This window comes from Anabrus simplex, chromosome 1 (genome assembly GCF_040414725.1).
Source record: "Anabrus simplex isolate iqAnaSimp1 chromosome 1, ASM4041472v1, whole genome shotgun sequence".
NCBI classification, from domain to species: Eukaryota; Metazoa; Arthropoda; class Insecta; order Orthoptera; family Tettigoniidae; genus Anabrus; species Anabrus simplex.
The window spans coordinates 1,337,028,634-1,337,048,974 of record NC_090265.1 but is presented as its reverse complement, the minus strand read 5'-3'; the positions used below and the strand labels follow the sequence as shown (position 1 = coordinate 1,337,048,974).

The 20,341-nt window shown below is 43.1% G+C and overlaps 1 protein-coding gene and 1 non-coding gene across 2 annotated transcripts in view; both read left to right on the top strand.

Annotated features, from left to right (window-relative positions):
• Positions 1–20,341, top strand: part of LOC136858952 (angiotensin-converting enzyme) — a 135,830-nt gene that overhangs the window by 52,677 nt on the left and 62,812 nt on the right. The window lies entirely within an intron of this gene.
• TRNAR-UCU (transfer RNA arginine (anticodon UCU)) lies at positions 5,111–5,186 on the top strand. The gene has a single exon. It is a non-coding gene; the product is annotated as a tRNA-Arg (tRNA).

Here is a 20,341-nt window from a genome sequence, read left to right as displayed (position 1 = left end):
GTGAAGTCCAGCCCTGTCCCGTCTCCCGAATGCAGAGGTGTAGAGCCACGGTAGAGCCATGGCCGCCCCTCCTCTGCTCGGTTGGCCGGTCAGAGTGCAGACAGCCGTGGTCACTTGTGGGCCGAGACCCACTCTGCATCTACCGACTAAAGCGAATACCGGGCCATTTCCTTTTATAAGGCAGGGCCGCTCCTCTCTCACGCTTCTCCGCACCTCAAATCACCGCAACACATCTTCTGGTCTACGAGAGGGCGACACACTCTACGAGGCCCACCGTACGGAATGAAATAATTATTTAGTAATAGTAGAGTAGTATAGTTCGCCTCTGTGGTGTAGAAGCTAGTGTGATTAGCTGCCACCCTCGGAGGCTCGGGTTCGATTCCCGGCTCTTTCACGAAATTTGAAAAGTGGTACGAAGCTGGAACGGGTTCTACTCAGCCTCGGGCGGTTAAATGAGTAGAGGGGGTTCGATTTCCACTTCAGCCATCCTCGAAGTGATTTTACGTGGCTTCCCACTTCTTCTCCAGCCAAATGCCGGGATGGTACTTAAGGCCACGACTGCTTTCTTCTTCTTCCTTGTCTGTTTCCAAACTTCCCATCTCCCTACAAGATACTGGTTCTCCTTCCCGACCCAAAGTCTCATGCACCAGGACACTCCCCTTGAGGCGGTAGTAGTGGGATCCCTCGCTGAGTCCAAGGAAAAGAACAACTCTGGAGGGTAAACGGATTAAGAAAGAAAGAGAGTAGTATGTAGACAGTCCTAAAGAAAATATTGATACAGTGCTTCGGAGGCCGTTGGGATGCAATTCAGGAGCAGACTGGGACGTAGAATGCTCTTCGGGAACCAGTTTGGAGAAATGGGGACCTGTCCGGACGCCATATTTTATTTTCGGATAAAGTCATTTCTCAATGTGTTGACTCTAAAATGTACATGGGCAGCGACTCATGCGGTTTATTTCGAGTTTACTTTAGGAAAAGGGCTCTGTAACATGTCAGTACGTACGGTAACATAGATGTCTCGTATTAAAATCCTCTAACATGCCGACCTATGGTGTCACGATTCGATCTCGTAACTCTGTGTCCAGGAGGTGAGTATCTAAACAACTGTGAATTAAGTCCTTCAACATATGCTCCACACATTTGTATAAACTAATTAGTTCGTTGTTGATTGCAGGCTGTAGACACTCAGTGGGAAATAGTGGTTGTGTCCTCTACAACGTCTAGATCGCAGTGTTTTGTTCACATCTATTGTTTAGCCTCTCTTCCTAAAAGAAGAAGGTCTCACGGTGTAAGATCCGGATTGTGTAATTGTCGTCCAAGAGTTCTTCTCCCAATCCACCTGCCTGAGGGTCACTGAACTACGCTAAGCAGCTTGTCCAAGAATCATCTGTGTAAAGTAGTTAGGACAAATCGTTCTCATTAGGGGCTGCGTGAAGTGGTAAAAGCTGTAATAGGCCATTAGAGACGCCGATTACTTTATCGTCCAGGGATATATCAATCTTCATTCTCATGCTAGCTCCTCGTCTACGATGGCGTGTTTTAAATTCCGGCAAGAATGTTCAAGGATGTAAAGGTACCTAACCGGAATAAGCTTACTCGTGTCAAGACGTAGGGGAGACCGGGGCATGTTGTTACAATTTTTGGTTTTCATTATTTTAAATTTTAAGGTGAATAGTAAATGAAATTTCAATTTTGCTGATAGAAGGAACAAACTTTTATCATAAGAATAGCAGTTGAAAAATTCTAGAACATGCACACATTTGTCAATAAGATACATTATTATCAGATTAGGTATTCTGTAACAACATGCCCCACGGCGGGGCAGGTTGTTACATGCGAGGGGCACTTTGTTACATAGAATAAAATGTCACTGAAAATATGATAAATATTTATAATTTTCATTTTAAACTCAAAATATGTTTAGCCCATTCATTAAATATAACATAATTATCTGTTCAGTCTTATCCTTGGCTTTGACAATATGAAAGTGACTTAGGTATGAGCGATGCTAGTTATGTCATTCCTTATGCAGCCAGTCCCTGCTATGAATGGTGTGAAAATGTTGCTCATCAGGTCAGTTGGTGCATGCATTTAAGTGGGCTTGGCAGACTGATATGTTTGTGACTCCTGGCTCGGTGAGGAAAGCAACGGTAAACTACCTCACTCCTCATTTCCCTTGTACGCCTCTTCAGTGATGCCTAGGCCATCCATGACAGCTGATGGCGGAGTTGTTGAGGATCCAACCAAGCTTATGGCTTAGGACTGACCGTACATACACAATATCATAGGTTATCACCTGCCCCTATGACCTAATTAACATCATTTTAAACCAATACTCTACTAGTTTATAATGGTCTGAGCTGAAGTTTATTCACGTAGCCTACAGTGAAGACAAAAAATATGAAAAAAATGCCCCTCTAAAATTATTTATGTCGCAAACATGCCGTAATGCTGAATTTCCATCTCCTAATGTTTCTGGTAATTTGAGACTATCTGTGCTAATTGTAACTGTGGATATACTTGAGCCAGGCTTGTTCCACGAAGAATCGTTACATGTATCAACGTGCCCCGCGTGGTAAGTAACAACTAGCCCCAGTAGCCGCCATCTTATATTTTGTGTCACAGTTAATCACAGAGGAAAGATAGAATTATCTTACATTAGAAAACTAAGGCTTATGTCTGAGGGTTTAAATCACAAACAGAAAAAATCTGTTTACCTGTATATTTGATCACGTGGTTAAAGATCGGAAAGGTGCAAGACGCTGCCTAAACACACAGCGAAAATAAATTTTTCCATTTTGAAAATTTCACAGATCCACACGCAGCCTGAGACTCCCTTGGATTGTGAGAGATGGCGAGGTCAACACATTATATGGAGAGGGGTGCGCTGCTCCTAATGGTTTTTTCAAAAAGATGTTTGTAACAACCTGCCCCTGTAACAACTAGCCCCGGTCTCCCCTAACTCATGTCTTACATGATACAACCCAGACATCTCCCACGAAGAACTATTCCTAGCTTAATACACAGTCATTTGATAATCGTCTTTTAGAACCCAGCTTATCTTTAACCTTTTAGACGGTATAGACCTGTGTTTCCCAACCTTTTCACACTTCTGTGTTCCCTTTAAACCCATTTCTATAAATTTTACCCCCTTTTTTAAATATTAGCTTTTCTGAATACTGATGCTTATATTCAATGCTTATTCTTTCTTTCTTTCTTTCTTTCTTTCTTTCTTTCTTTCTTTTTTAATACTTTTACCCACCAGGGTTGGTTTTTCCCTCGGACTCAGCGAGGTATTCCAACTCTACCGCCTCAAGGGCAGTGTTCTGGAGCGTGAGACTTTGGGTCTGGGGATACAACTGGGAGGAGGATCAGTACCTCACCCAGGCTGCCTCACCTGCTATGCTGAACAGGGGCCTTGTTGGAGGATGAGAAGATTGGAGGGAATAGACAAGGAAGAGGGAAGGAAGTGACCGTGGCTTTAAGTTAGGTACCATCCCGGCATTTTCCTGGAGATGAAGTGGGAAACCACGGAAAACTACTTCCAGGTTGGCTGCGGAGCGATTAGAAACCCCCCTTTCTACTCACCTGACCACCCGAGGCTCAGTGGATCCCGTTCGTGGCAGAGTCGGGAATCGAACCCGGGCCTCCAAGGGTGACAGCTAATTATACCAACCACTACACCACAAAGTCCAATGCTTACTTCAACGTAAAATAGTAGAAATGAGGTAATAATATGAGAAAGGGAAATTGCGAAACTAATAGTACAAACCAAAGGTTTCATTTTAAAATATTCCTAACAGAGGAATAAGTATAGTTTCATGAAAATGAAAATGAAAACCTACAACCTGTTTTCCAGTCATTGACCGGGTCAGGGATGTAATGAATGTAACATATATATAGGCTGTTATTACAATGGGGTCGCCACTCCCAAGGTGATTTATTAATGAGTGATAAATGCTATGAAATGATAATGGAGAGTGTTGCTGGAATGAAAGATGACAGGGAAAACCGGAGTACCCGGAGAAAAACCTGTCCCGCCTCCGCTTTGTCCAGCACAAATCTCACATGGAGTGACCGGGATTTGAACGACGGTATCCAGCGATGAGAGGCCGACGCGCTGCCGTCTGAGCCACGGAGGCTCTTAAGTATAGTTTCATATCAAACATTAATGGTTAAATATTTAACATGTTCGCCTCTGTGGTGTAGTGGTTAGTGTGATTAGCTGCCACCCCCGGAGGCCTGGGTTCAATTCCCGGCTCTGCCACGAAATTTGAAAAGTGATACGAGGGCTGGCACGTAGTCCACTCAGCCTCCGGAGGTCAACTGAGTAGAGGGAAGGAAGCGGCCGTGGCCATAAGTTAGGTACCGAGCTCGATAGCTGCAGTCGCTTAAGTGCGGCCAGTATCCAGTATTCGGGAGATAGTAGGTTCGAACCCCACTGTCGGCAGCCCTGAAAATGGTTTTCCGTGGTTTCCCATTTTCACACCAGGCAAATGCTGGGGCTGTACCTTAATTAAGGCCACGGCCGCTTCCTTCCCACTCCCAGCCATTTCCTGTCCCGTCGTCGCCATAAGACCTATCTGTGTCGGTGCGACGTAAAGCAACTAGCAAAAAGCATAAGTTAGGTACCATCTCGGTATTTGCCTGGAGGAGAAGAGGCAAACCACGGAAAACCACTTCGGGGAGGGCTGAGGTATGTTTCGACCCCCTCCCCCCACCCCTTCTACTCAGTTGACCTCCCGAGGCTGAGTGGACCCCGTTCCAGTTCTCGTACCACTTTTCAAATTTCGTGGCAGAGCTGGAATCGAATCCGGGCCTCCGGGGGTGGCAGCTAATCACACTATCCACCACACCACAGAGGCTGACATAGTTTTATTTTGTTACACTTAATTTGTTGGTGTCTGAATTGAACATTTTATTGATGACAGTACAGTGCAATTTAACATAGATGACCGCAGAACGGATCGGTGGTTACCAGTTAAACTCAATTTTAACTTAGTACAGAACAGCCCCAGCTCACGCCACTAATCAATAAACTAGCTAGAGATGGCTACGGAAGCATGACTTCACGTTGGTAACATTTAAAATGGGTGAGCGTTAATCACCAGCCCCTTTGGCGCAGCGGAAAGCGCGTTGGACTTCTAATCCAAAGGTCGTGGGTTCGATTCCCACAAGGGCTGGCTGTTTTTGGAACAAAGGATACGGCGATCATTCTTAACAGAACATTATCGGTAGTTTCATTCGTAATTGTAGGGATGATAGACTATCTAATTTTAGAGCTTCAACTACTTTCTTCTTCATTGAATTATTTTTCCATCTTGAACAAGGGTTCTCTTCCAGCTTACCTGGTGACACCTTTCTCGGAATCTGGTATCCCTGAGTAGACCACATGGCCAACGAAAGATCAGCTGGGACTTGTTGATCAAGGCAAATCAGTGCTGCTATGTGATTCTGATAAGCGTCAGTGTGTAAATAGTGTAAATTTTGTTAGCCGTTCTAGAGCGAGTTGACTTTGCGTACGGGTTACCAAAATGTAAGCTTGCATTTATAGTAGGTGACAGTGGGTACAGACCACATAGTAGGTTGCCCGCAAGATGGTTTTCTGTGATTAGCTATCTTCACACCAGACAAATGCACGTATGTACGGTAATTAAGACTACGGCTGCTATCTTCCCAGCCCTAGCCCCTTCTCCAATCCATCGTCGACGATAACCTACTTACACACAGTCCAAGTATATGACTGTTAGTGTGACGTCAAACCATGATCAAACAATTAAAACAATCACCGTTTAAACGTGGAATCCCATCAATTAAAACCCACTATCACTATTCAACGAAGCATTTTTCATTAATAATAATAATAATAATAATAATAATAATAATAATAATAATAATAATAATAATAATAATAATAATTGTTACGGGGTTACCCGTGGAGCGTAGAGGTGAAAGAAGGTGCCGGGGTGAATGGGTCTAACTACAATGTCACGAATTGATTTAAAACTTTAACAAAGGTTATATTTCTTTAGAATTTCAAAAATCAACAAATAACAATGTAACAGGTACAAGTAGCAATTCAGAAACAAGTCTAGGAAAGACAAGATTGGTGGTATAAACAGATATTGGGCTTCAAGCCCTCACTTTACACTTCCTGAGTTCCCAGCTCAAATTTACAAAAGGCACCAATTTAGACAAGGGCAGAAATCCCTCAATACATGGAGCGCTTGCTCCCAACTCATAATATCAAGCCTCCCAGAGGCACTTTTACAACACTATAAAAGAGCTGACGTGCTCTCAGTTTTCCAAGCCTATTCAAGGATATATCAGAAAATTCCAATCACTCGCCATCAAGGCACAACTTACAAATTTCAAACAGAGGTATCTACTACCCAACCTATTGGGCCGCTGCGGAAAGAATCAGGTTAAGTAAAATGGCCCTAAACACAAATTGAATGGAGGCGTGTACTTGCACTCCTAGATATGAATTCTTAAAACCTAAAGGGCACTAGGCCGATGAAACAGGGGCTATTCCCAAACTATGGAGGTGACTCGAATAAGAATAAATTAAGACATTACGGAAAGGAAGAAAACCCGTTACAAGGCGTACACACCTAAAACAAATATGAAGGGCAGCTCGAGAGGGTACATCACTCTCTATCCCCGATTTATAGTTAAAGATTTTATGAAGTTGTTACATAAGCCGGCAGAAATTACATTTTCAGAAAAGTAGGTTACATAGTTAAAGTTTCGGACCTCTCCCTCGGGTTAAACTGCACAGCTAGCAAGAAATAAAGACGTTAATTGGCCATTACCTTGTCGGTGTACTGCTGCCTGATGAAAGAGGCGTCTCCAGCCTCCTGCTTGACACACACACTTACTTAGATGACGATCAAATGGCAAAGAGACGTGAAAATCCGCAGTTTATAAACCTCGGGGAAAGTTCGAGACCTTTCACGAACAATCAAGACACACCCACAAGGATTTTATTGGTTAAATTCAAAAGTGACACTCAAAATCGAGGAAAAAGCCTGTGATGGGCGGAAAATTAATTACAGAAATTAGGGATTGGCTAGTTTCAGAACTGGCGAACAGAAAAGATAAATATTGCCAACCCAAAAAAATGAACATCAATCAATTTAAAAAAAATTAAGAATACAAAACTTCTCTAAATCAAAAGTTCTTTCACTTCGCACCAGGGTGCATGATCATAGTTTTTTAGCAGTGACATCTATGGCAGACTGTCCAAACTTCTTGATGAATGGCAAACAAAACAAGTAGAAATTCACACAGTACAGGAAACTTCACAATGACAAAATTACGTCAAATTACAGTGGTGACATCTTCTGAGTAAATTTATAAGTTACCGGGCGAGTTCGCCGTGCGCCTAGAGGCGCGCGGCTGTGAGCTTGGATCCGGGAGATAGTAGGTTCGAATCCCAATATCGGCAGCCCTGAAAATGGTTTTCCGTGGTTTCCCATTTTCACACCAGGCAAATGCTGGGGCTGTACCTTAATTAAGGCCACGGCCGCTTTCTTCCAACTCCTAGGCCTTTCCTATCCCATCGTCGCCATAAGACCTATCTGTGTCGGTGCGACGTAAAGCCCCTAGCAAAAAAAAAAATATAAGTTAGTTCAGTTTCAATTTCACGGTTTTTCCAGTAGAGGAGTTCTTTTAGGCGCAAGATTTAAATGCGCGGCGTTGGGGTGTACCTCCCAGTACAATAATAATAATAATAATAATAATAATAATAATAATAATAATAATAATAATAATAATAATAATAATAATACATACATACATACATAGATACATACATACATACATACATACATACATTATCATTATAGAGTGTTATGCCTTTCAGCGTTCAGTCTGCAAGCCTCTGAGAATTTACTAAACGTCGCCACAATCCTCGATTTGCAACTAGTGTTGTGGCCTCATTTAGTTCTATACCTCTTATCTTTAAATCGTTAGAAACCGAGTCTAAACATCGTCGCCTTGGTCTCCCTCTACTTCTCTTACCCTCCATAACAGAGTCCATTATTCTCCTAGGTAACCTATCCTCCTCCATTCGCATCACATGACCCCACCACCGAAGCCGGTTTATGCGTACAGCTTCATCCATCGAGTTCATTCCTAAATTAGCCTTTATCTCCTCATTCCGAGTACCCTCCTGCCATTGTTCCCACCTGTTGGTACCAACAATCATTATTGCTACTTTCATGTCTGTTACTTCTAACTTAACTTATGAATCAGATATCCTGAGTCCACCAAGCTTTCGCTCCCGTAAAGCAAAGTTGGTCTGAAAACAGACCGATGTAAAGATAGTTTCGTCTGGGAGCTGACTTCCTTCTTACAGAATACTGCTGATCGCAACTGCGAGCTCACTGTATTAGTTTTACGACACCTTGATGTCCGCCTCCGTAGCGTAACGGTTAGTGTTATTAACTGACGTCCTCGGGGGCCCGGGTTCGATTCCCGGTACTGCCAGAAATTTAAGAATGGCAGGAGGGCTGGTATGTGGTTGAAATGGTACATGCAGCTCACCTCCAATGGGGGTGTGCCTAAAAAGAGCTGCACAACCTCAGGATGAGGAGACGAGTTTCGTGCGACTCGTTGGCTGAACGGTCAGCGTACTGGCCTTCGGTTCAGAGGGTCCCGGGTTCGATTCCCAGCCGGGTCGGGGATTTTAACCTTCATTGGTTAATTCCAGTGGCTCGGGGGCTGGGTGTTTGTGCTGTCCCCAACAACCCTGCAACTGACACACCACACATAACACTATCTTCCACTACAATAACACGCAGTTACCTACACATGGCAGATGCCGCCCACCCTCATCGGAGGGTCTGCCTTAGAAGGGCTGCACCCGGCTAGAAATAGCCACACGAAATTAATTACACCTTGATTCAATCTCACTTACTATATTACCATCCTGGGAGAACACACAACCTAAATACTTGAAATTATCGACCTGTTCTAGCTTTGTATCACCAATCTGACATTCAATTCTGTTGAATTTCTTACCTACTGACATCAATTTAGACTTCGAGAGGCTAATTTTCATACCATACTCATTGCACCTATTTTCAAGTTCCAAGATATTAGACTGTAGGCTTGCGGCACAATCTGCCATTAAGACCAAGTCGTCAGCATAAGCCAAACTGCTTACAACATTTCCACCTAACTGAATTCTATCCCTGCCATTTTATACCTTTCAGTAGATGATCCATGTAAACTACGAACAGCAAAGGTGAAAGATTACAGCCTTGTCTAACTCCTGTAAGTACCCTGAACCAAGAACTCATTCTACCATCAATTCTCACTGAAGCCCAATTGTCAACATAAATGCCTTTGATTGATTTTAATAATCTACCTTTAATTCCATAGTCCCCCAGTAACGCGAACATCTTTTCATTCGGTACCCTGTCATATGCTTTCTCTAGATCTACGAAACATAAACACAACTGCCTATTCCTCTCGTAGCATTTTTCAATTACCTGGCGCATACTGAAAATCTGATCCTGACAGCCCCTATGTGGTCTGAAACCACACTGGTTTTCATCCAACTTCCTCTCAACGACTGATCGCACCCTCCCTTCCAAGATGCCAGTGAATACTTTGCCTGGTATACTAATCAATGAGATACCTCGATAGTTGTTGCAATCCTTCCTGTTCCCTTGCTTATAGATAGATGCAATTACTGCTTTTGTCCAATCTGAAGGTACCTTACCAACACTCCACGCTAATTTCACTACTCTATGAAGCCATTTCATCCCTGCCTTCCCACTATACTTCATCATTTCAGGTCTAATTTCATCTATTCCTGCTGCCTTATGACAGTGGAGTTTATTTACTATCCTTTCCACTTCCTCAAGCATTATTTCACCAACATCATTTTCCTCCTCCCCATGAGCTTGGCTGTTTGCAACACCACCATGATGATTTCCTTTTACATTGAGAAGATGTTCAAAATATACCCTCCACCTCTCCAGTGATTCCCTGCGATCTATTATGAGTTCACCTGAATTACTCAAAACACTGTTCATTTCCTTTTTCCCTCCCTTCCTAAGATTCTTTACTAGTGTCCAGAAAGGTTTCCCTGCTGCTTGACCTAGCCTTTCCAGGTTATTACCAAAATCTTCCCATGACTTCTTTTTGGATTCAACAACTATTTGTTTCGCTCTGTTTCTTTCATCTACGTACAAATCCCCGTCTGCCTCGGCCCTTGTTTGGAGCCATTTCTGATAAGCCTTCTTTTTACGTTTACAGGCTGCTCTCACTTCATCATTCCACCAAGATGTTCGCCTTTTCCTATCTTTACACACAGTTGTTCCTGGGCATTCCCTTGCTGTTTCTACTACAGCATCCCTGTATGCCAACCATCCACTCTCTATATCCTGAACCTGCTTACTGTCTACTGTTCGAAACTTCATACTAATCATATCCATGTACTTCTGTCTAATTTCCTCGTCCTGGAGATTTTCTACCCTTATTCCTTTGCAGACAGACTTCACTTTCTCTACCCTAGGCCTAGAGATACTTAGTTCACTACAGATCAGATAGTGGTCTGTATCATCGAAAAATCCGCGAAAAACTCGTACATTCCTAACAGATTTCCTGAATTCAAAGTCTGTTAAGATATAGTCTATTATGGATCTGGTACCCCTAGCCTCCCATGTGTAGCGGTGAATAGCCTTATGCTTGAAGAATGTATCCGTAACAGCTAAACCCATACTAGCACAGGAGTCCAGCAAACGCTTCCCATTCCTATTAGCTTCCATATCTTCCCCACATTTACCAATCACCCTTTCGTATCCTTCAGTTCTATTCCCAACTCTCGCATTGATATCGCCCATTAGCACTATTCTATCCTTGCTGTTGACCCTGACCACTATGTCACTCAATGCTTCATAAAACTTGTCAACTTCATCCTCATCTGCACCCTCACATGGTGAATACACGGACACAATTCTTGTCCTAATTCCTCCCACTGACAAATCTACCCACATCATTCGCTCGTTTACGTGCCTAACAGAAACTATGTTGCGTGCAATGGTATTCCTGATAAAGAGCCCTACCCCAGACTCTGCCCTTCCCTTTCTAACACCCGTCAAGTACACTTTATAATCTCCTATCTCTTCCTCATTATCTCCCCTTACCCGAATATCACTTACACCTAGCACATCCAGATGCATCCTCAGCCAGTTCCACCTTCTTTCTTCCATAAGCCCCATTAATATTGATAGCTCCCCATCGAATTCCATTTCGTTCGTCAAGTTGTTTCAAAGGAGCCCCTCGCCTGTCAAATGGGAGTGGGACTCCATTACTCCCATAGGTCCGAGGCTTGCTTAAAGTGTTCTGAGCTCGGTAAATTCATGAAGCAGGATGCTGCCCTACTTGCACATAGTCCAAGTGAGGATCTCTCCTCTAACGGGTTATGGACCACCGGTGAATTGTATAGTCCTAGCCGCCTGAGCACAAGGAGGGCCATGACTCAGAATATGTCCGAGATGCCCACTCCCATTCCATAGCAACTGGTATCCCGACTGTCAGGACCACTTACTAGGCCACTCAGCCGTTGCCCATGGTTCACGAACTAGGACGTGACTACAGTAACCCACAAACATGAACCAATAATAATAATAATAATAATAATAATAATAATAATAATAATAATAATAATAATAATAATAATAATAATAATTTCTTCTTTCTTCTTAATCTGTTTACCCTCTGCTTACCACGTCGAGGATGGCTGAGAAGGGTATCGAACCCCACTCTACTTAGTTGACCTCCCGAGACGGAGTGGACCCCGTTCCACTCGTACCACTTTTCAAATTTCGTGACAGAGCCGGGAATCGAACCCGGGCTTCCAGGGGGTGGCAGCTAATCATGCTAACCACTGCACCACAAAGGCGGATATAATAATAATAATAATAATAATAATAATAATAATAATAATAATAATAATAATTGTTACGGAGTTACCCGTGGAGCAGAAGAGGTTAAGGAAGGTGCCGGGATGAAAGGGTCCAACTACAATGTCAAGAAAGAATTTAGAACTAAAATTGAAGGTTATATTTTTGAAAAACAACAAACTTAACAACTTTTCACTTAGTGAGATAACAATGACAGTTCAGGTACAAGACATAGAAAAATTCAAGTTTTCATAACTTTAACACTCTCGGGCTACAAGCCCCTAGTTTTACAATTCTCGAGCTCCTAGCTCAAATTTACAACGGAGCACAAATTTACAAAAGGGCAGAAATCCTCTAATACATGGAGCACTTGCTCCCAAAATTGCAATATTAAGCCTCCCAGAGGCATTTTTACAACACATGAAAAAGAGCTAACGTGCTCTCAGCTTTCCAAGCCTACTCAAAACAACATAGCCTGAAACTCTAATTATCTCCGGCCTTACAAGGCACTATTTACAAATAGAAATCAATTACACAGAGGTATCTAATACCCAACCTACAGGGCCTTTGCGGAGAAGAACAGGTGAAGAAAATGTCCCGAAACACAAATTGAATGGAGGCGTGTACTTGCACTCCTAGATATGAACTCTTAAAACCTAAGGGGCACTAGGCCGATGAAACAGGGGCTATTCCCAAACTATGGAGGTGACTCGTATAAGAATAAATTAGAACATTACGGAAAGGAAGAAAACCAGTTACCAAAACGTTGTCACCTCAAACCCATATGAAGGGGAGCTCGAGAGGATATATGACTCTCTATCCCCGATTTACAGTTAAAGATTTTATGAAGTTATTACATAAGTCGGCAGAAGTTACATTTTTAGAAAAAAACTAGGTTACATAGTTAATGGTTCGGACCTTTCCCTCACGTTAAACTGAGGAGCTAGCAAGAAATAAAGATGTTATGTGGCCATTATCTTGTCGGTGTACTGCTGCCTGATGAAAGAGGCGCCTCCCGCCTCCTGCTTGACACACACACTTCGTAAGCTGACTCTCAATTGGCCAAGAGACGTGAAAATCCGCAGTTTATAAACCCTCGGGGAAAGTTCGTGACATTTCACGAATAAACCAGCCACACCCTCGCAATTTATTGGTTGATTTAAAGGTTACAGTCAAAATCAAAGAAGAAGGCTGTGATAGGTTGGAAATTAATTACAGAAATTTGGGATTGGCTAGATTCAAAACTGGCGGAAAGAAAAGATTAATATGCCAACCCAAAAATAAATGAGCATCAATTAGTAAAAACTTATGGATACAAAACTTCTTTAAATCAAAAGTTCATTCACTTCGCACCAAGGTGAATGACCATAGATTTCAGCAGTGACATCTATGGAAGAATTTCCAAACTTCTTGATGAAGGGCAAACAAAACAAGTAGAAATTCACACAGTACAGGGAACTTCACAATGACAAAATTATATCAGATTTTAGTGGTGACATCTTGAGAGTAAAGTTCTAACTAGTTGTATTATTGGTTTCACATTTGGTAGATAGAGGAGTTCTTTTAGGCGCCAATTTTGAACGCGCGGCGTAGAGGTGTACCTCTCGGTATAATAATAATAATAATAATAATAATAATAATAATAATAATAATAATAATAATAGTAATAATAATAATAATAATAATGTGTGGGTTACTGTAGTCACGTTGGGCAACGGCTGAGTGGCCTAGTAAGTGGTCCTGAGCGTCGGCATATACCAGTTGCTACGGAATGGGAGTGGTCATCTCGGGCATATTCTGAGTCATGGCCCACCTTGTGCTCAGGTAGCTAGAAGTATACAATCTACCGCTGGTCCCTAACCGGTTAGAGGAGAGATCCTCACTTGGACTATCTGAAAGTAGGGTGGCAACCTGCTTCACGAATTTACCGAGCTCAGAACATTTAAAGCAAGTCTCGGACCTGTGGGAGTAACGGAGTCCCACTCCCATTTGACTGGCGAGGGACTCTTTGGAAACAACTTGGCGAACGAAATGAAATTCGATGGGGAGCTATCAATATTAATGGGGCTTTTGGGAGAAAGAAAATAGAACTGGCTGAGTCAGGAAATAAAATGCATCTGGACGTGCTAGGAGTAAGTGATATTCGGGTAAGGGGACATAAAGAGGAAGAGATAGGAGATTATAAAGTGTGCTTGACGGGTGTTAAAAAGGGAAGGGAATCAGGAATACTATTGCACGCAATATACTGTTAGGAACGTAAATGTGCGAACGATGTGGGTAGACTTGGCAGTTGGAGGAACTAGGCAAGCAGGTTCAGTATATAGAAAGAAGGCTTATCAGAAATGGCTCCAACAGTGTATTCACCCTGTGAGGGTGCAGATGAACATGAAGCTGACAAGTTTTATGAAGCAATGAGTGGCATCGTAGCCAGGGTCGAAAGCAAGGATAGGATAGTGCTAAAGGGCGATTTCAATGCGAAAGTTGGAAATAGAACTGAAGGATACGAATCGGTGATTGATAAATGTGGGGAAGATATGGAAGCTAATAGGAATGGGAAGCGTTTGTTGGACTCCTGTACTAGTATGGGTTTAGTAATTACGAATACATTCTTCAAGCATAAGGCTATTCATCGCTACACATGGGAGGGTAGGGGTACCAGATCCATAATAGACTACATCTTAACCGACTTCGAATTCAGGAAATCTGTTAAGTATTTTTCGATGATACAGACCACTGTCTGACCTGTAGTGAACTATATATAGGTCTAGGATAGAAAAAGTGAAATCTGTCTGCAAACGAATCAGGGTAGAAAATCTCTAAGGCGAGAAAATCAGACAGAAGTACATGGATATGACTAGTGAGAAGCTCCGAACAGTGGACAGTAAGTAGGTTCAGGATACAGAAAGGGAATGGGTGGCAAACAGGGATGCTGTAGTGGAAACAGCAAGGGAATGCCTAGGAACAACTGTGCGTAAAGATGGGAAGAAGCGAACATCTTGGTGGAACGATGAAGTGAGAGCAACTTGTAAACGTAAAAAAGGCTTATCAGAATTGGCTCCAAACAAGGTCTGATGCAGGCAGGGAATTGTACGTAGATGGAAGAAACAGAGCAAAACAAATAGTGGTTGAATCCAAAAGAGAAGTCATGGGAAGATTTTGGTAATAACCCTGAAAGGTTAGGTCAAGCAGCAGGGTAACCTTTCTGGACAGTATTAAAAATCTTAGGAAAGGAGGGAAAAATGAAATGAACAGTATTTTGGGTGATTCAGGTGAACTAATAATAGATCCCAGGGAATCACTGGACAGGTGGAAGGAATATTTTGAAAATCTTCTCAACGTAGAAGGATATCTTCATGGTGGTGTCGTGGACATCCAAGCTCATGGGGAGGGGGAAAATGATGTTCGTGAAATTACGCTTGATGAAGTGGAAAGGATGGTAAATAAACTCGATTGTCATAAAGCAGCAGTAATGGATGAAATTCCTCCTGAAATGGAGAAGTATAGTGGGAAGGCAGGGAAGAAATGGCTTCGTAGAGTAGTAAAATTAGCATGGAATGTTGGTAAGGTACCTTCAGATTGGACAAAAGCAGTAATTGCACCTATCTATAAGCAAGGGAACAGGAAGGATTGTAACAACTACCGAGGTATCTCGTTGATTAGTATACCAGGCAAAGTATTCACTGGCATCTTGGAAGGTAGAGTGCGATCAGTAGTTGAGATGAAGTTGGATGAAAACCAGTGTGGTTTCAGACCATAGAGGGGCTGTCAGGATCAGATTTTCAGTATGCGCCAGGTAATTGAAAAATTGAAACATTATGTTCACCATACTGTGGGATTATGGGATTAAGGGTAGATTATTACATTAAATCAAAAGCATTTATGTTAACAAGTGTGCTGCAGTGAGAATTGGTGGTGGATGGAGTTCTTGGTTCAGGGTACTTACAGGGGTTAGACATGGCTGTAATATTTCGCCTTTGCTGTTCGTAGTTTATATGGATCATCTGCTGAAAGGTATAAAGTGGCAGGGAGGGATTCAATTAGGTGGAAATGTACTGAGCAGTGTGACCTATGCTGACGGCTTGGTCCTAATGGCAGATTGTACCGAAAGCCTGCAGTCCGATGAAGCTGTACGCATAAACTGGCTTCGGTCGTGGGTCATGTGAGGCGATTGGACGATCGGATTTTCCCTTCGACTCAGCGAGGTGATCCCACCTCTACCGCCTCAAGGGCAGTGTTCTGGAGCGTGAGACTTCAGGTCGTGGGTAAAACTTGGAAGAAGGACCAGTACCTCACCATGGTATCCTCACCTGTTATGAGCAGGGGCCTTGTGGAGGGATGGGAATATTGGAAGGAATAGGCAAGGAAGAGGGAAGGAAATGGCCGTAGCCTTCAGTTAGGTACCATCCCGGCATCTACCTGGAGGAGAAGTGGGAATCCACGGAAAAGCACTTGGAGGATGGCTGAGGTGGGAATCGAACCCACCCCGACTCAGTTGACCTCCCGAGGCTGAGTGGACCCCGTTCCAACCCTCGTACCACCTTTTAAATTTCGTAGCAGAGCCGAGAATGGAACCTAGGCCTCCGGGGGTGGCAGCTAATCACACTAACCACTACACCACAGAGGCGGACTATGTGGATTGGTATGTTGATTATATTCACGTGAGCTACAGTTTCATGTGGAATGCGAACTGTGGGCATTTGAAGTTTCGGCTCAACCGATTTGTTGAAATGTCAGTGACCATGTCATTCAGCTATCACGACCCCAGACGTTTGTAATTGATTTAACTAATGCAACCAATGGCATCTTCGTCGACAGTGATGTCATTATCTGTGAAATGGGTCCTAAAAATGAATACCTCATTCTCCGAGAAGTATAGTGAATTCAAATTTTACTCGGGCCTTTCCTGAAGACAATATGTATTATCGTCCTATATACACCAAACAAATGTCCAGTTGGTACCCAGCATACATGACACGGTCGTTTATTTTCCGAAACAAGCAATAATTTAACACTAGCATACAAACTACAAGTACACTTAATTATGCTGATAGTTCCTCCTGTTTTGGAATAGGTCCTAAATTCCTCCTCCTTCTTCTTCTTCTTCTTCTTCTGCTTCCCCTTCACTTTCCTGGTATTTCCCAATTACCTGGTGTCGGCACTTTGGATGCCTTTTTGGCGCCAACCCTGTGTGGAATGATATATTTTCTATTAGTTTTCTGGCATGTTTTGCAGTGTGATGTGTTGTATGTAAATGTGTAGCAAATTACGACGAACACAAATACCCAGCCCCCGAACTGGAGAAATTAACCATATAAAGTTAAAATCTTCCAGCCGGCCTGGAATCGGATCTGGGTTCCTGCCGAACTGAAGGCCGCTACGTTGACTATTCAGCCAAAAAACCGGAGAATAGGTCCTAAGTGCACAATTTAGGAAGGTGACTCTTTGAAACCTTACCTCGTGTACATGTAGGAGAGAGGGATGTGTTCATTGACAGTAAAAATGAAATGGCGTATGGCTTTTAATGCCGGGAGTGTCCAAGGACATGTTCGGCTCGCCAGGTGCAGGTCTTTTGATTTGACTCCCATAGGCGACCTGCGCGCCGTGATGAGGATGAAATGATGATGAAGACGACACATACACCCAGTCCCCGTGCCGGCGAAATTAACCAATGATGGTTAAAATTCCCGACCCTGCCGGGAATCGAACCCGGGACCCCTGTGACCAAAGGCCAGCACATTGACAGTATTGGGGACCTACCAACTCGCCAAGAAACCAAACCTCATGGCGCAACATCCCCGAAGAGCCACAGCCTATCAAGCGACTGCTATTCATCCCGAAGGACTGTAGATTATGAGGTGTCGTGTGGTCAGCACGACGAATCCTCTCGGTCGTTATTCTTGGCTTCCTAGACCGGGGCCGCCATCTCATCGTCAGATAGCTCCCCAATTGTGATCACGTAGGCTGAGTGGGCCTCGAACCAGGACTCAGATCCAGGCAAAAATCCCTGACCTGGCCGGATATCGAACCCGGGGCTTCGAGGTAAGAGGTAGGAACGCTATTCCTACAGCACGTAGCTGGCTATCAACTCGCCCCTAGAAATATATTTTATAGTCGCTTTCTTCTTCCTGGCCGTTATACCAAATGTTTTGGGGCCAGCACTTGGAATGGATTTGACCCAGTTTTACGGCCGAATGCCTTTTCAGACGCCAACAACAAACAAAGCTACAACGCGCACAAAATGCCTCTGTTAGGTTTATCTGTAACTTAAAATACGTGGATCACGTGTCTAAATCGTACGACGAACTGAACTGGCTGTGCCTCGAGGACAGTCGTAAGCCTCACACACTCAGTCTACTACACCGCACACTCAAACTACACTCCCCATCCTGCCTGTACAAACGATTCCATAATACTTCTGAGCGCTATGAGCGCAACATGAAGTACAACTCTTCTCGCCATTCCAAGACAGCTCCTCAGCTTCCATCTTCTTCTCAGTTACTGCTAGCCGGGAACTGAACCTTCTTCCTCAGGAGGCCAGAGAGGCATCAGAGATAAACAGTTTCAAACGGGCTTGTACAAAATACCTCTACGAGAAAAGGCAATAGGTAACTCTTCTTCTTCTTCTCCCACTGTGGCTACTCCTTGACCAAAATATATCCTTCACTCCCTACTTCATGTCGTTCAGACCGATTTATTAATCTAGCATGAACTGTTCCTATTATTATTATTATTATTTATTATTATTATTATTATTATTATCCCGACCTAGCTTAATATCAGCGACAGTGATAGATTTAATATTAATATTGTTCTACTGTGTAAATTACTATTAGTTACTGAATATGTGTAAACGCTGGTTGAGCGTAAGACAGGGACAAATGTCTGACTTTGCCAGATTAAATAAGTCAGCTATCCATCTATTAGTATATACCCTGTGTGGAGGGATGTATTCACTATTGCGTGTGATGTGTTCAATGTAGTTTTTTGTTTGTTTGCTTTGCGTCGCACCGACACAGGGAGGTCTTAAAACCATCTTCCGGGCTGCCGACAGTGGGGCTCGAACTCACTATCTCCCGAATGCAAGCTGACCGGGCGAGTTGGCCGTGCGGCTTGGGGCGCGCAGCTGTGAGCTTGAACCCCACTGTTGACAGCCTTGAAGATGGTTTTCCGTGGTTTCCCATTTTCACACCAGGTAAATGCTGGGGCTGTACCTTAATTAAGGCCACGGCCACTTCCTTCCCACTTCTAGACCTTTCCTATCCCGTCGTCGCCATAAGACCTCCCTGTGTCGGTGTGACGTAAAGCAAATTCTAATAAATAAGAATGCAAGCTGATAGCTACGAGACCCAAGCCGCACAGTCACTTGCTCGGTCAATAATGGTAGCGTAAGTTATCTGTTTGTATAAGTGCAGTACAGACCTCGAGTACGGGTTAAAAGTTTAGGGCCACATTAAAAAATCATGAAGTGTTACCTAGAACCTACAATCTTAAGTGCGCCCAGTGTCCAGTACTCGGGAGATAGTGGGTTCGAACCCCACTGTCGGCAGCCCTGAAGATGGTTTGGCGTGGTTTCCCATTTTTGCGCCAGGCAAATGCTGGGGCTGTACCTTAATTAAGGCCACGGCCACTTCCTTCCCAGTCCTAGCCCTTTCCTGTCCCACTGTCGCCATAAGACCTATCTGTGTCAGTGCGACGTAATGCCAATAACAAAAAGAAAAATGAACCTAAAATTGTGCTACTAGACCTCTGTATTTTTTTCCTGAGCTCTCGCATGTATTAAGATATACGTGGCCTGATTTCATTGATTTACGCCAAGTATTGTATAATTATACATTTTTAACTGTTGGAAGGTCACATCAGAAAGTCAACATTTTTGGAAATATTATGTACTATACACTCTAATTGGTTTCAAGTATCACCAACTAGATTATTTTGCAGACTTGGCAATAGTTGAGGGTCATCTATATAATTATATAATAAGAGTTTTGTCTGTACATTTCTCAGAATTTAAAAAGGATGATATTTCTGGGTCACTCGTATTAGTAACAAGGAAATGCACTTTTTAATTTTCCGTAATGTCTGTCTGTCTGTCTGTCTGTCTGTCTGTCTGTCTGTCTGTCTGTCTGTCTGTCTGTCTGTCTGTCTGTCTGTCTGTCTGTCTGTCTGTCTGTCTGTCTGTCTGTACACCCATCACGAGAAGACGGCTGAAGAGATTTTAATGAAAATCAGTATGAAAAGTCGGGGAATAAGTGTCTACAATCTAGGCCATCAATAATTTTATTCTTGCTATGTGAAATGATAGTTTAGGGGATGGCCTAATATTTAATTCCAAAATATTTATGTTATTAGTGGTCTTATCTTAATGAAAATCGGTATGCAAAGTCGGGGAATAAGTCGCTATAACCTTGGCCATAAATAAT